The 12,932-nt window shown below is 41.9% G+C and overlaps 1 protein-coding gene across 4 annotated transcripts in view; it reads right to left on the bottom strand.

The window, feature by feature from the left end:
- Nucleotides 1-12,331, bottom strand: part of Dis3l2 (DIS3 like 3'-5' exoribonuclease 2) — a 329,266-nt gene extending 316,935 nt beyond the window's left edge. For 2 of the 4 annotated variants that reach the window (XM_085697193.2, XM_085697207.2), the window contains exon 1: nt 10,055-10,146. The gene's annotated coding sequence lies outside the window, so the exon portion shown is untranslated. Of the gene's footprint in view, nt 1-9,795; nt 9,905-10,054; nt 10,147-12,312 lie in introns of those variants that run through there. The other 2 variants (XM_085697205.2, XM_085697203.2) reach the window with 2 other exon arrangements.
- Nucleotides 12,332-12,932: the final 601 nt, after the last annotated feature.

Genomic DNA, 12,932 nt, shown 5'->3' with positions numbered 1-12,932 from the left:
TCTTTCAAAAATTGTAAGCATAGTATTTAATGGTATAATTCAATAGCATTATCACTAAAGTTAGAATGTGAGTGCTGGGATTAAAGGTGTACATAACCACTGCCTGGAAAATTTTAAAACATTTTTAAATGACCTAAAAAATTGCAAAATCCGTTCTTGACCAAAAAGATTCAACATTAAAAAGAAACAGATTCTAAATTATTCACACCAAAAAAGTCAGTGTGCACAGTTCTAAAAAAATAGCAACTGAAAAGTTCATACTGAAGATCAAATACAAGAAAAAGACTAATTAAAAAGTAGTTAAGACTAGCTTTCTTTTCTTGAATTAAGGGTACAATTTGCAAAACCAGATGGCCTCAACCCCAGGACAGTCCTCCAGCCTCAGCCCCCAAGTGCTGAGACTTCAATTGTGAACCACCACACATAACGAAACAAACATTCTCCAAAGGTAAAAGTATCTATACTGTGATGAACTATGTGGTCCAAGTATAAAGAAAATACAAAGTTCAGGTTACCTCACAAAGGAGAAGGAAGAGGTGGGATTAAGAGGAGTGGCACAGAGCCTTCAATGGCAGTAATTTCTTAAAAGCAGTACCTGTACCTAGGTGTTCTGTCTGCTATTATGGATACCTTACACTTATATTATTTTGTAATTTCTCAGTTATAAATCCATTACTTAAAACAAACAAGACTGTATATATAATGATATTCATGGTCTTAATTCTAGACTCAGTCTTTCACTACCATGATGCCCTTCTAAGTAGCCACCTGCAGATCCATGGGAACAGTGGTGGGAGACAATAACGGACAATGCACTCTCTGATCAAACACAAGCTGGTGATAACCACTTCAGATATTAGCAAGGATAACGCTTGCCTAAATATACCACAATAGGAAGATTTATAAAAGCGTTTAGAAGTACTGCACGAAGAATGTTGTGATTTTAACAGTAAAATGTTTTCCATTAATTATTTTTAACTGACCAAAATTCAGTGAAACCCAGTTGAAACCTCAGTTCTCAATTCTAAAATTAGAGCAAGTCTAATCCCACCCTTGCAATATCACTGTCAGTTCTGCATGTGGTGGGCATGGCTGTGCATTCAAAGACAGCACCTCACATACTCCGCCCTACAAAGCAGAAAGAGAAAAAAATCCCAGCCAGGCCTGGGCTCTGCCCTCCACACTGAGCATTCCTTTCATTATTACAGTAGAAAGCCATACCATGGGGGCTGGAGAGATGTCTCTGTGGTTAAGAGGACTTCCAGAGGACTCATGTTCAATTCCCAGCACCCATAAGGCTATTCACAACTGTCTGCAACTAGGATTCCACTCTTCTGGCATCTGAGGGCACTGCACACACGTTGTGCACAGACATATCAGCAGCAAAAACAACACACACATAAAAAATTTTTATTCGTTAATGAAAAACACAGTTACCCAATGACCAATAACTCTATAGTTGAAGCTGGATTCTAATTTCCTATGATACTGGAATATTCTTTGAGTATAGTAAATTGACTGCTGAGATAATCAATAAATGAATTAGCATAAAGTATGCTGACTTCTTTGGAAGGAATTTTATGAAACAGATTCAAGACTTCTCATACAATAAACAATTCAATCACAAGCACTAATAAAGTAACTAAGTAACAGTAAGAAAACACACTATTAATCAATCAATAAACCTGTGAATTAATTATGTGCAAGACTGTACTAAGTAATGAAGGCAAATTTTAAAAGAAGCCTGCCCTGAATCAGACTTATACAGTACCTAAAGACATACAAAAGACTGTTTTGAAGCCAGACATCAAAAAAAAAAAAAAAAAACCTCCTACAATTCAGTCCAACTCCGTTGTCATCTACTTTCCATAGTCACACCCAATCCAGCCAAATGAATTCCCGCTCTTCCAAGCCCATGCACTGCAGTACACATTCTCCTTGCCCCCACCCACCCCACCCACCGCTGACCCCTCAGATGCTTCTCTTACACTACAGGCCTGGAAAACTTCCTAACTTCCAAAGTGCATCCCAAATGCTTCCTGCATTCTTTTTTTTTTTTTTTTTTTTTTTTTTTAAATTTTATTAAATTATAAAAAGTTTCCATTTACGCCCCTCCTCCCAACGCCCTCCCACTCCCCCCCTCCCTCTCCTCCTCCCTCTTTGTCCCAAGGGAAGTCAGGGTCTCCTGCCCTGTGGGAAGTCCAAGTTCCTCCCCCCTCACTCCAGGTCCAGGAAGGTGAGCATCCAAACAGACTTGATCCCAAAAATCCAGTATATGCAGAGGAAACCAGTCCCAGTGTCATTGTCAATGGCTTCTCGGAAAGACTGCAGGCCAGCCACATTCAGAAAAACCAGCCACATTCAGAGAATCTGGTTGGATCACATGCTCGTTCAGTCACGGTCCATCAGGCCTTGGAAAACTCTCATTAGATCCGACCCCTTGTATCAGTGGGTGATAGTATCCCTCGCAGACCTTCGTCATTTTCTTCCTCCTTTTGCTCCTCGTTTGGATCTTGGGGGGCTCAGTTCGGTGCTCCAACGCAGGCCTCCATCTGTTTCGTCATCCAATGCCAGATGAGGGATCTGGGACTCTTGACTATTTCCTACCTCCTGGCGGATAGGTAAATAATCTTCATCAGGTTCGTCTTCTTATTTAGCTTCTCTAGGATCACGAATAATAGGCTCAAAGACCTTTAATTATGGTTAGAATCCACTTATGAGTGAATACATACCGTGTTCCTCTTTTTGGGTCTGGCTTACCTCACTCAGTAAAGCGTTTTCTATTTCCATCCATTTGCATGCAAAATTCAAGATGTCATTGTTTTTTACCGCTGAGTAAAACTCTAATGTGTATATGTTCCACACCTTTTTTAACCATTCTTCTATTGAGGGGCACCTAGGCTGTTTCCAGGTTCTGGCTATTACAAATAGTGCTGCTATGAACATAGTAGAACAAATGCTTTTGTAGTATGATCGGGAATCTTTAGGGTATATTCCCAAGAGTGGAATTGCTGGGTCCTGAGGGAGGTTGACTCCCAGTTTCCTGAGAAACCGCCACACTGATTTCCACAGTGGCTGCACGAGTTTGCATTCCCACCAACAATGGATGAGTGTTCCCCTCACCCCACATCCTCTCCAGCATAGGATATCATTGGTGTTTTTGACTTTAGCTATTCTGACAGGTGTAAGATGGTATCTCAAAGTGGTTTTGATTTGCATTTCCCTGATCGCTAAGGAGGTTGAGCATGACCTTAAGTGTCTTCTGGCCATTCGAAGTTCATCTGTTGTGAATTCTCTGTTAAGTTCAGTACCCCATTTTTTAATTGGGTTAATTAGAGTTTTAGTGCCTAGTTTCTTGAGTTCTTTGTATATTTTGGAGATCAGACCTTTGTCTGATGAGGGGTTGGTGAAGATCTTCTCCCAGTCAGAAGGCAGCCTTTTTGTCCTACTGACAGTGTCCTTTGCTTTACAGAAGCTTCCTAGTTTCAGTAGATCCCATTTATTCATTGTTTCTCTTATTGTCTGTGCTGCTGGGGTCCTGCTTAGGAAGAGGCCTCCTGTGCCTAAATCTTGTAGACTACTTCCCACTTTCTCTTCTATCAGGTTCAAAGTGGACGGATTAATGTTGATGTCTTTAATCCATTTGGACTTGATTTTTGTGCATGGTGATAGATATGGATCTACTTTCATTTTTTTACAGGTTGACATCCAGTTATGCCAGCACCATTTGTTAAAGATGCTTTCCTTCTTCCATTGTATACCTTTAGCTCCCTTGTCGAAAATTAGGTGTTCATATGTTTGTGGGTTAATATCTGGGTCTTCTATTCGATTCCATAGGTCGACTTCTCTGTTCTTATGCCAATACCAAGCTGTTTTCAATACTGTAGCTCTATAATAGAGTTTGAAGTCAGGGATGGTAATGCCTCCAGAAGTTCTTTTATTATATAAGATTGTTTTGGCTATCCTGGGTTTTTTGTTTTGCCATATAAACTTGATTATTGTTCTCTCAAGGTCTGTGAAGAAGTTTGATGGGATTTTGATGGGGATTGCATTGAATCTATAGATTGCTTTTGGTAGAATTGCCATTTTTACTATGTTGATTCTCCCAATCCAAGAGCAGGGGAGGTCTTTCCATTTTCTGGTATCCTCCTCAATTTCTTTCTTCAAAGACTTAAAGTTTTTGTCAAATAGGTCTTTCACTTCCTTGGTTAGAGTAACCCCAAGATATTTTATGCTATTTGTGGCTATCATGAAAGGTGATGCTTCTCTGATTTCCCTCTCTGCTTCTTTATCCTTTGTGTATAGGAGGGCCACTGATTTTTTGGAGTTGATCTTGTATCCTGCCACGTTACTAAAGGTGTTTATCAGCTGCAGGAGTTCTTTGGTAGAGTTTTTGGGGTCACTTATGTACACTATCATATCGTCAGCAAATAACGAAAGTTTAACTTCATCCTTTCCAATTCGAATCCCCTTGATCTCCTTATGTTGTCTTATTGCTATTGCTAGAACTTCAAGCACTATATTGAAGAGGTATGGAGAGAGTGGACAGCCTTGTCGCGTTCCTGATTTTAGTGGAAAGCCTTTGAGTTTCTCTCCATTCAGTTTGATGTTAGCTGTCGGCTTGCTGTATATTGCTTTTATTATATTTAGATATGATCCTTGTATCCCCAGTCTCTCTAACACCTTTATCATAAATGGGTGTTGAATTTTGTCAAATGCTTTTTCAGCATCTAGTGAGATGATCATATGGTTTTTTTCTTTCAGTTTATTTATATGATGGATTACATTGATAGATTTGCGTATGTTGAACCAGCCCTGCATCTCTGGAATGAAGCCGACTTGATCATAATGGATAATTTTTCTAATGTGCTCTTGGATTCGGTTTGCCAGTATTTTATTGAGAATTTTCGCGTCGATGTTCATGAGTGAGATTGGCCTGTAATTCTCTTTCTTGGTTGTGTCTTTGTGTGGTTTTGGTATTAGGGTAACTGTAGCTTCATAAAAGGAGTTAGGCAATGACTCTTCTGTTTCTATATTGTGGAATACGTTAAGGAGTATAGGTATTAGCTCTTCCTGGAAGTTCTGGTAGAATTCTGCATTGAAACCATCTGGTCCTGGGCTTTTTTTGGTAGGGAGATTTTTGATAACAGCTTCTAATTCTTTGCGACTAACAGGTCTATTTAGATTGTTCACCTGTTCTTGGTTCAACTTTGGTATATGGTACTTATCTAAAAAAATGTCCATTTCTTTTACATTTTCCAACTTTGTGGCATATAAACTTTCATAGTAAGATCTAATGATTCTCTGAATTTCCTCTGTGTCTGTGGTTATGTCCCCCTTTTCATTTCTGATCTTATTAATTTGCATGTTCTCTCTCTGCCGTTTGATTAACTTGGCTAGGGGTTTGTCAATCTTGTTGATTTTCTCCAAGAACCAGCTTTTTGATTCATTGATTCTTTGGATTGTTTTCTCTGTTTCTATTTTGTTGATTTCAGCCCTCAGTTTGATTATTTCCAGTCTTCTAGACCGCCTGGGTGAATCAGCTTCTTTTTTTTCTAGATCTTTCAATTGTGCTGTTAATTCTCCAATGTGTGCTTTCTCCGCTTTCTTTAATTGGGCACTTAGTGCTATGAACTTTCCTCTTAGCACTGCTTTCATAGTGTCCCATAGGTTTGAGTATGTTGTGTCTTTGTTTTCATTAAATTCAAGGAAGAGTTTAATTTCTTTCTTTATTTCTTCCTTGACCCAGGGGTGATTTAGTAGTTGACTGTTCAGTTTCCATGAGTTTGTGGGATTCCTGGGGGGAGCATTGTTGTTGAATTCTAATTTTAGTCCATGGTGATCTGACAAGACACAGGTAGTTACTAATATTTTTTTGTATCTGTGGAAGTTTACTTTGTTACCGAGAATGTGGTCAATTTTCGACTTCCTGCATTCTTAGAAGTCTTTTATAAACAGCATGACCCTGTATGTGCTTTCCAATTCCCCACTCTAGCTCCTGTTATATTTCTAGACTTATCTGTCTTGCTAGAGTCAAGACATACAACTAAAAAACCTAAATTGAAAGCTGAACCATTAGCTATCTGACCTTGACCAAGTCAAACTACCCAATTTTCTTAAGCTTCAGTTCCTGAATATACAAAATAAGGAAATCATCACCTAGTGAGTACTCCTTACTTAATTAATAGGGGTATGGGTTTAGGGGAGGGAATGTGAAGAAAAGACCGCGGGTGGAAGTGCCTCAGAATAACAACAAAGGCATGGAAACTATAGGATTAGAACAACATTCTATACCCTTAATGAGCCAGAGGAAAAGCTAACATATTAAGAAAACACAAGAAAAATATTCAAGGTCAATGAAAGGCATAACCAAAGTACAACCAAAAAGAAACAGGTATCATGAATACGTTAGCAAAAAAGAAAAAAAAAAAAACCTTCCCACACTATACCAGATATAAACACTAATAAATACTAATAACAGTAGGAAAAATACCAATTGTATACAAGCTGTAACAGAAAACTGAAGGAAAGGGACCATTTCCCAACTCACCAGAGCTCCCCACATTACTGGCTAAATAAAGAAACAAATAAATTTGAAAAAAACCTCTTTCACCTTGGCTCTATGAATAAAGCCCAAAGACTAGAAAGAAAAACTATGTATTTATGAGCTGACAGCATTGAACTGAGTGATGGGAGGACAGATATAGGCTTGTGCAACATTCACTTAAAATATACATAGTGGCCAAAACTATGACAATGGAGAATAGAACAGTGGTTGCCAACAGCAGGCAAGAAGAGAATGAATCGTTCTAGAGACCTGTTACGTTTCGCTCAACAATTACCACCACTGAACTATACACTTAAAAATGACTAGGACTAGCCAGGTAGTTGTGGCCCACTTGGGAGGCAGAGGCAGGCAGATCTCTTTGAGTTCAAGGCCAGCCTGGTCTACAGAGCAAATTCCAGGACAGGCTCCAAAGCTACAGAAAAACCCTGTCTTGAGAAAGGGGGAGGGATGACTAGGACTGTGTGGATGGAGGCACGCACTTGAAGACCAGGAAGTCAGCCTTTGGTGTTAATGCCTCAGAAGTTGGCTGCCTTGGTTCTCATTTGGGAGGGATTGGTTGTTTTGTTTTGTTCTGAGATAGCCTCTCTCTGGGACCTGTGGCTCACAGATTAGGCTTGACCTTCAAGCAGCTAGGATCCTTCTGTCTTCTCAGCACTATTATTACAAGCACACGTCACTAGGTTTGCTTTTTACATGGGTGCTGGGAATATAGAACTCAGGTCCCAGTGTGCTGCAAGCACTTTACCAACTAAGCTAATTCTTCCAGCCTGACAATAAGTTTCATATTATGTGATTTGCTTCTGTTTTTTAAAGGATTTAAAAAAAATAGACACAAAAACTGGTTCCCAAGCAGTAGTACTGATTTAAAAATATTTCAAATCAACTGGCCTCAATGGCCTATTTTAATCCCTAAAATTCTTTTTTTCCCCCAAATAAAAGAAAAATGAGTACATCTTTTTAGTGGGACATAGAAGCTTCTCCAACTAAAATACAGCATGAGGGAGGGGCAATGAGATGGCTCAGCAGGTAAATGCACTTGCCACAAAGCCTGACCCCATTCAACCCGAGTCAACCCACAGGACTCATTTGGTAGGAGGAGAGACTCCCACCTGTTGCTCAGAGACCTCCCCACAAACACACACACACACACACACACACACACACACACACACACAAACTTGAATTTAGATTTTTTTTAATTAAAATTTACAAAATAAAGCATAGTGCACAAGTTAAAAAGAAGGGCTGAGTCCACAATTCAAATGCTAACTGGTGGCAGAAACACAAAGCAGACTATTCAGACACAAACATACTGTGTCATCCCCACCCGACACACAGCCTAAATTCCTAAGTAAGACCTTCATAGAGGCTTCTCTTTATTCAAAGCACAAAGAAAAATTCAGCTTGCCTCCAAAGCCCAGCACAATCTGGCCCCACTCCACTTCTCCAGCTCTCTGTCCTGCCAGATTATTCCACATGCCTTCAGGTCCCTTCTTGTGTACCTTGTGTCCCCTTTCTCTCCTGCCTTCCTGCCATAACAGGGTCTCTGCTCTGCTAGCCAATCTCACTGAAGCACTTCTTTCCTATGCATCCTGAATATCTCCATTCATAAATTTCATTTGTAACTCTCTTAACACATCACAACTGCATTTAACATCTGTGTGGTTACTGGATCATCATCTGCTGAAAACAGGGATCATGCCTGCATTTATTCTCAACTCCACAGTCAAGCAGTAAGGGGTACCAGGTGGACACTCCAGTATCTGCTTAATAACTAGATTAAACAATATAATACCTACAAGAACAATAAAACATCCTAAATGGTCTTAAGAGTTTATCTGCCTTCATAATTGTATCTTTGGTGGCTCTGCAAAGCAATAGCTTAAAATCCTTATCTGAACTGCTAATGTCCTTCTACAGCTTAAGTCAACTGCTAAGCATCAAAGACTGATAAGCTAACCACACACACACACACACACACACACATACACATGGGCACACCACAGATAAAACATAATAATTGGTTGCTAAGTAACCATTGTTTCTGTTGCCTCCTGACACAGTGCCTACTACATATGAAATACTCAAGAATATCAGTCAAATAAAGAACAAAATTTCACAAGACTCTTAAGGACCTCTTAAACAGTAACTTACTTAAACTGTTGTGTTTTGCATAAATATGAGACCCACTGCAGAAGCAGAGGTTCTCTAAGGGACAAAGCACCTGTTTTGGATCTCAAACGGGGAAAAACACCAGAGATTTGTGCGTGGTATGTTTTGAAAGAAATGGATCAGAATCAAGTGACTCTAGAATTTTAAATATGAACTAAAGAAAACCATACGGAAATGTTTCCCAAACCCTAAGGAATATAAGAACTTATTTAGTTTGTTCAGTCCCTCCAATATCTACAAATCAAAGCATATCTATATTTTGGAGGCAAATCAACTATTATTTCATCCATAAACATATCCCTGAAAACATCAGTCCTTCTCCACCCTCTAACCTACTAGACAGCACTTAACGCGTACCACATAGATTGTAGTTAACCAGTGTCATCTTACTGCTTTCCCAGCGGGGCAATGTGGACAACCTTGATGTCTTCTAAAAATCATTTCAAGAGCATTAACGCTACTGGTGCTTAATACTAAGTGAAATGAAATGATAGTTTTGAACAGTGAATCTTAGTAAATTCCTGCATTTTATTCCTACATAATTCCACAAACTGTTCACACTTCTGCTTTCACCCATCATCGTTATATTAAGTGCAATCAGTAGTTATCAACAACATCTCAAGTTTTCTTAGGACCACTTGTCCTGACTCAAAGGAGGTTTTCAGCGCCCCTGTATCTTCCGAAGGGGACATCAGAGCTATGTTAACGACGTCTGCCAACACTTCAACTTAGTAAATTCTACTTGAATTTTTTCTCAAGATGAGTCAAGTTCCTTCAGTATAAAAAGGTTCCTCCTGTATAAAACAGGAAGCGACAACATCTACGACACGATATACTAACCACAACTCATTCATAACTGGAAAGCTAACTCCTGGGGAAACGGTCGGTTCAGAGTGTGCTGAAATGAGTCTCTACGGCCCGGGGAATGGATAAAGTGCATCACTTTGGAAAGCTCGGGCGATCGGCAAGCGCGGTGGCTCAGCACTCCCGAGGCGCCTCAAGCCAGTCAGTCTCCATCGAGACCCACGAGAACACAGTCCCCAGGTGACCCGAACCTCAGGAAGCTGCGCCTTCCCAGCCACCGGCTCCAATCCCATCTCCCTCCTCACGCACTCAACTGCGCTACAAAAGAAAGGACCCGCGGGCCGTGAGGGTCCCGAGGCCAGGCCGGAGCCGTAGTGCGGCGACCAAAGGAGCCGGAGTCGGGCGCCCCGTGAGGCGAGGACGCACGACCCGGGCCGCGGAGCGCGGCGCTGCGGGAAGGTCAGGCCCGGCGGCCCGGGCGTGCGCAGGGGGAGGGGGCAAGAGCCTCACCGTCGCTCCCCGGAGGCCGGCGCCGTCGCGGACCCGCAGTTGCTAGGGAGAATGCGCTTCCGGGTCACGAGCGAGCGTTCCAGTGAGCGACGGTGGCCGGGTGGGGCCAAGAGCGAAACGCAGGGCGAGTGGGCGGAGAAGGCGGTGGTCCGTGCTGCAGCGTCAGGAGAGTAAGCGAGGGGCGGTGCGTGGATCATCCCGCGTGGGCAGCTTCCGACTGGGAGACGACAACCGAGCCGCCTTTCTGCCTAGGGTTCCTCTCGCAGGATCTGGGTCCTGAAATCCCCAACTTAGCCAGTGTCACATTGCAGGTGCTACCAGGCTTAAGGATGCTCTGGGCTTCCTGTCCTCTCTAGTGGAACAACGCCTGCGCCTTCCTTGTTACCCTCTCTTACTCATCCGTCCATTGACCCATCACTCTTCACTGGACATCTGTTCAGGGATAAGTGCATTGTTGCTCGTGGGGTACAGAGCTGTGTAACACGGGCAAGTCTGTACCCTAGAATGTGCAGGCTGGTGACCAAAGAGGTGACAGTGTCCAACGCGCTGAGATGAGTGAAGAAGCTCTGAAGCCTCCGTGAGAATGGCCTGCCTAGGCACAAGTAGGGAAGAGCATAGAGGCCTCAGCCAAGCGGAAGGGGAGGGAAGTGTTTCAAACCATGAAATACAATGTGGTATCAAGCCCGCCCAAAGGCAGCGCGGCCTGACCAGAGAAGTGTGTCAAGAATTGTTAATGGAGACTAAAACATGACGACTCTGTGAACCAAAGAGGAGGAACCCCCAAAGAGCGTCCAGGGAAACATGAGAAGGACACATTCAGTGAGGGGCTGGTCACTCGTTGTCAACATTTGTGATCATGTGTCCAGTGGTACCCATAAAATAATCAAAACTCAAGAATACAATGTCAAAGTAGAAGGTGCTGGAATGGGGCCCACTTCTGGTGAAGGAGGCAGTTACATTATTCTACTTGTTGGATCTAAAAAAGCAGATTTAGCAAACTTCTGGATTCCTTAATGCTTTAAAAAAAACCCACTTTGGTATAACTTACATGTGTGTTTAAGGAATGATTCCGACGATCCTTTGTTTTTGTTTTTGTTTTGTTTTTTTTAGTTTTCTCTCATACCCTTCCAGAACCTTCAGCCAAACTTCCATGTAAGCAAAACTTGCCTATTCAAACTTCAGAGAGTAGATAGCAGGGATTTGGGGGTTCAGTGAATAGGAAACAGGCTAGTGAATGAGAAAACCCACAGGAGACAGAGAACAAAGGGTTGAAACAATAAAATATGGGATGGGAGGGGGCTAGAGATGGAAAGTGGGGCTAAGAAAACCAAAACTAAACTCAAGAACAGAATTTTGAGAACAAAGAAAGGAGAGCCAAGATCATTAGATTATCCAAGACCTCATTTTGACTGAGCATGTGGCAGAAAGTGTGGTGACTGGTGTAAAGGTTACAGGGCGGTACGATGGACATTCTACCATGACCTCTGAGTGGAGTAAGCTTGGCTTCCTCATGTGAGCTGAAGAAAAACCGCAGCACTCTTTGGAGTGGGTCTGGGCTAAGAGGCTTGCTCCACACGCTAGGTCCAGCTCATGTACCTTCCTCAGAGTGTAAACTCTGCTGAAGGACTTAGAAATAATGGCTTTCTATGGAAACCTATACATCTATTCCTTATTGATTTAACCAGCTGTCTATGAAAGTAAATCGATTAATTTTTTAAATGTGTGACTGAAGAATATAGGAACCTATAAGGTACAGTCAGGAGGGCTGTCTTAATCCATTCTGACTCCTGTGAAAGAATGCCATAGACTGAGTAGTCTGTGAGCAGACTTCCGTAGAGACTGGGAAATACAAAATCAAGGCACCGACCTTTTCAGTGTTTGATGTAGGCCCACTTCCTGACTTAGAGTCAGCAATCTGCTCAATACGTCCCCACAAGGCAGAAAAGACAAGGGAGTTCTCTAAAGTCTGTTACACGGAGACTATCCCATCCATGAAGACTTTGGTGCCCGTGACCTAATCATCTACCAATGACTCTACCTTCTGATACTATCCCACAAGGTATTGGGAAGGTGGGGGAGGAAACAGACCTTAATTCTACAGCAAAGGCCTAGGACCAAGTCAAGACCAGTAAGTTGTTATGGTTTAGTAAAAAGTAAGCTACATCGGTTGTTTGGTGAATAAAAGGTGTAGGCCAACTTATGATCTAGAAATGAGAAGGCCAAAATGCATGAGTTGATGAAGGCTGATTTGCATGTACCTTGTGGTGTATTCTCTTGAAGGGTCAGGTGATGCATTGGGCTCCATTTAGTTGGGTTTCTGTGGAATGCCAGTGATGTCATAAGAGATGGGAACTTAGCATTATGATGAAAGGCCTTTTTTATTCTGACTTCGACATGATAAGCTTCATCTATGTTTGCTCTCTGAATGACTGATGGCCCATTAATGATGCAAAATGCTTTGAGAAATGTGTCCCAAGACCCAGCAGAAGAAGAGGCCCACAACTGCCATACCCTTCTGGAACATGAAAAGTGCCACCTACAGCCTCTAAAAGCACACAGTGTGACTTTAGGAGCATTATATCTACATCTTAGTCAGTCTTGTCTGCTGTAGCAAAGAACCACAGGGACCTTAAGTAACAGACATTTATACAGTTCCCAAAGTTGCGGACTCGAAGATCAAGACATTGGCAGATGGTTTGATCAGGACTGACTTCCTGTTTCTTGTCTTGTCCTGATCAGACAGGAAAAGAGCTAATTAACTTTCTAGCTTCTCGTAAAAATACCAATCCCATTCTTGAGGACTTCGCCCTTATGACCCAATCACCTCCCAAAGGCCCCACCTCCTGCTACACTGGGACTGGTTTTCAGAATAAGAATT

This window comes from Myodes glareolus, chromosome 1 (assembly GCF_982192425.1).
Source record: "Myodes glareolus chromosome 1, mMyoGla1.1, whole genome shotgun sequence".
Taxonomy (NCBI): Eukaryota; Metazoa; Chordata; class Mammalia; order Rodentia; family Cricetidae; genus Myodes; species Myodes glareolus.
This window is presented reverse-complemented; position numbering and strand designations above follow the sequence as displayed.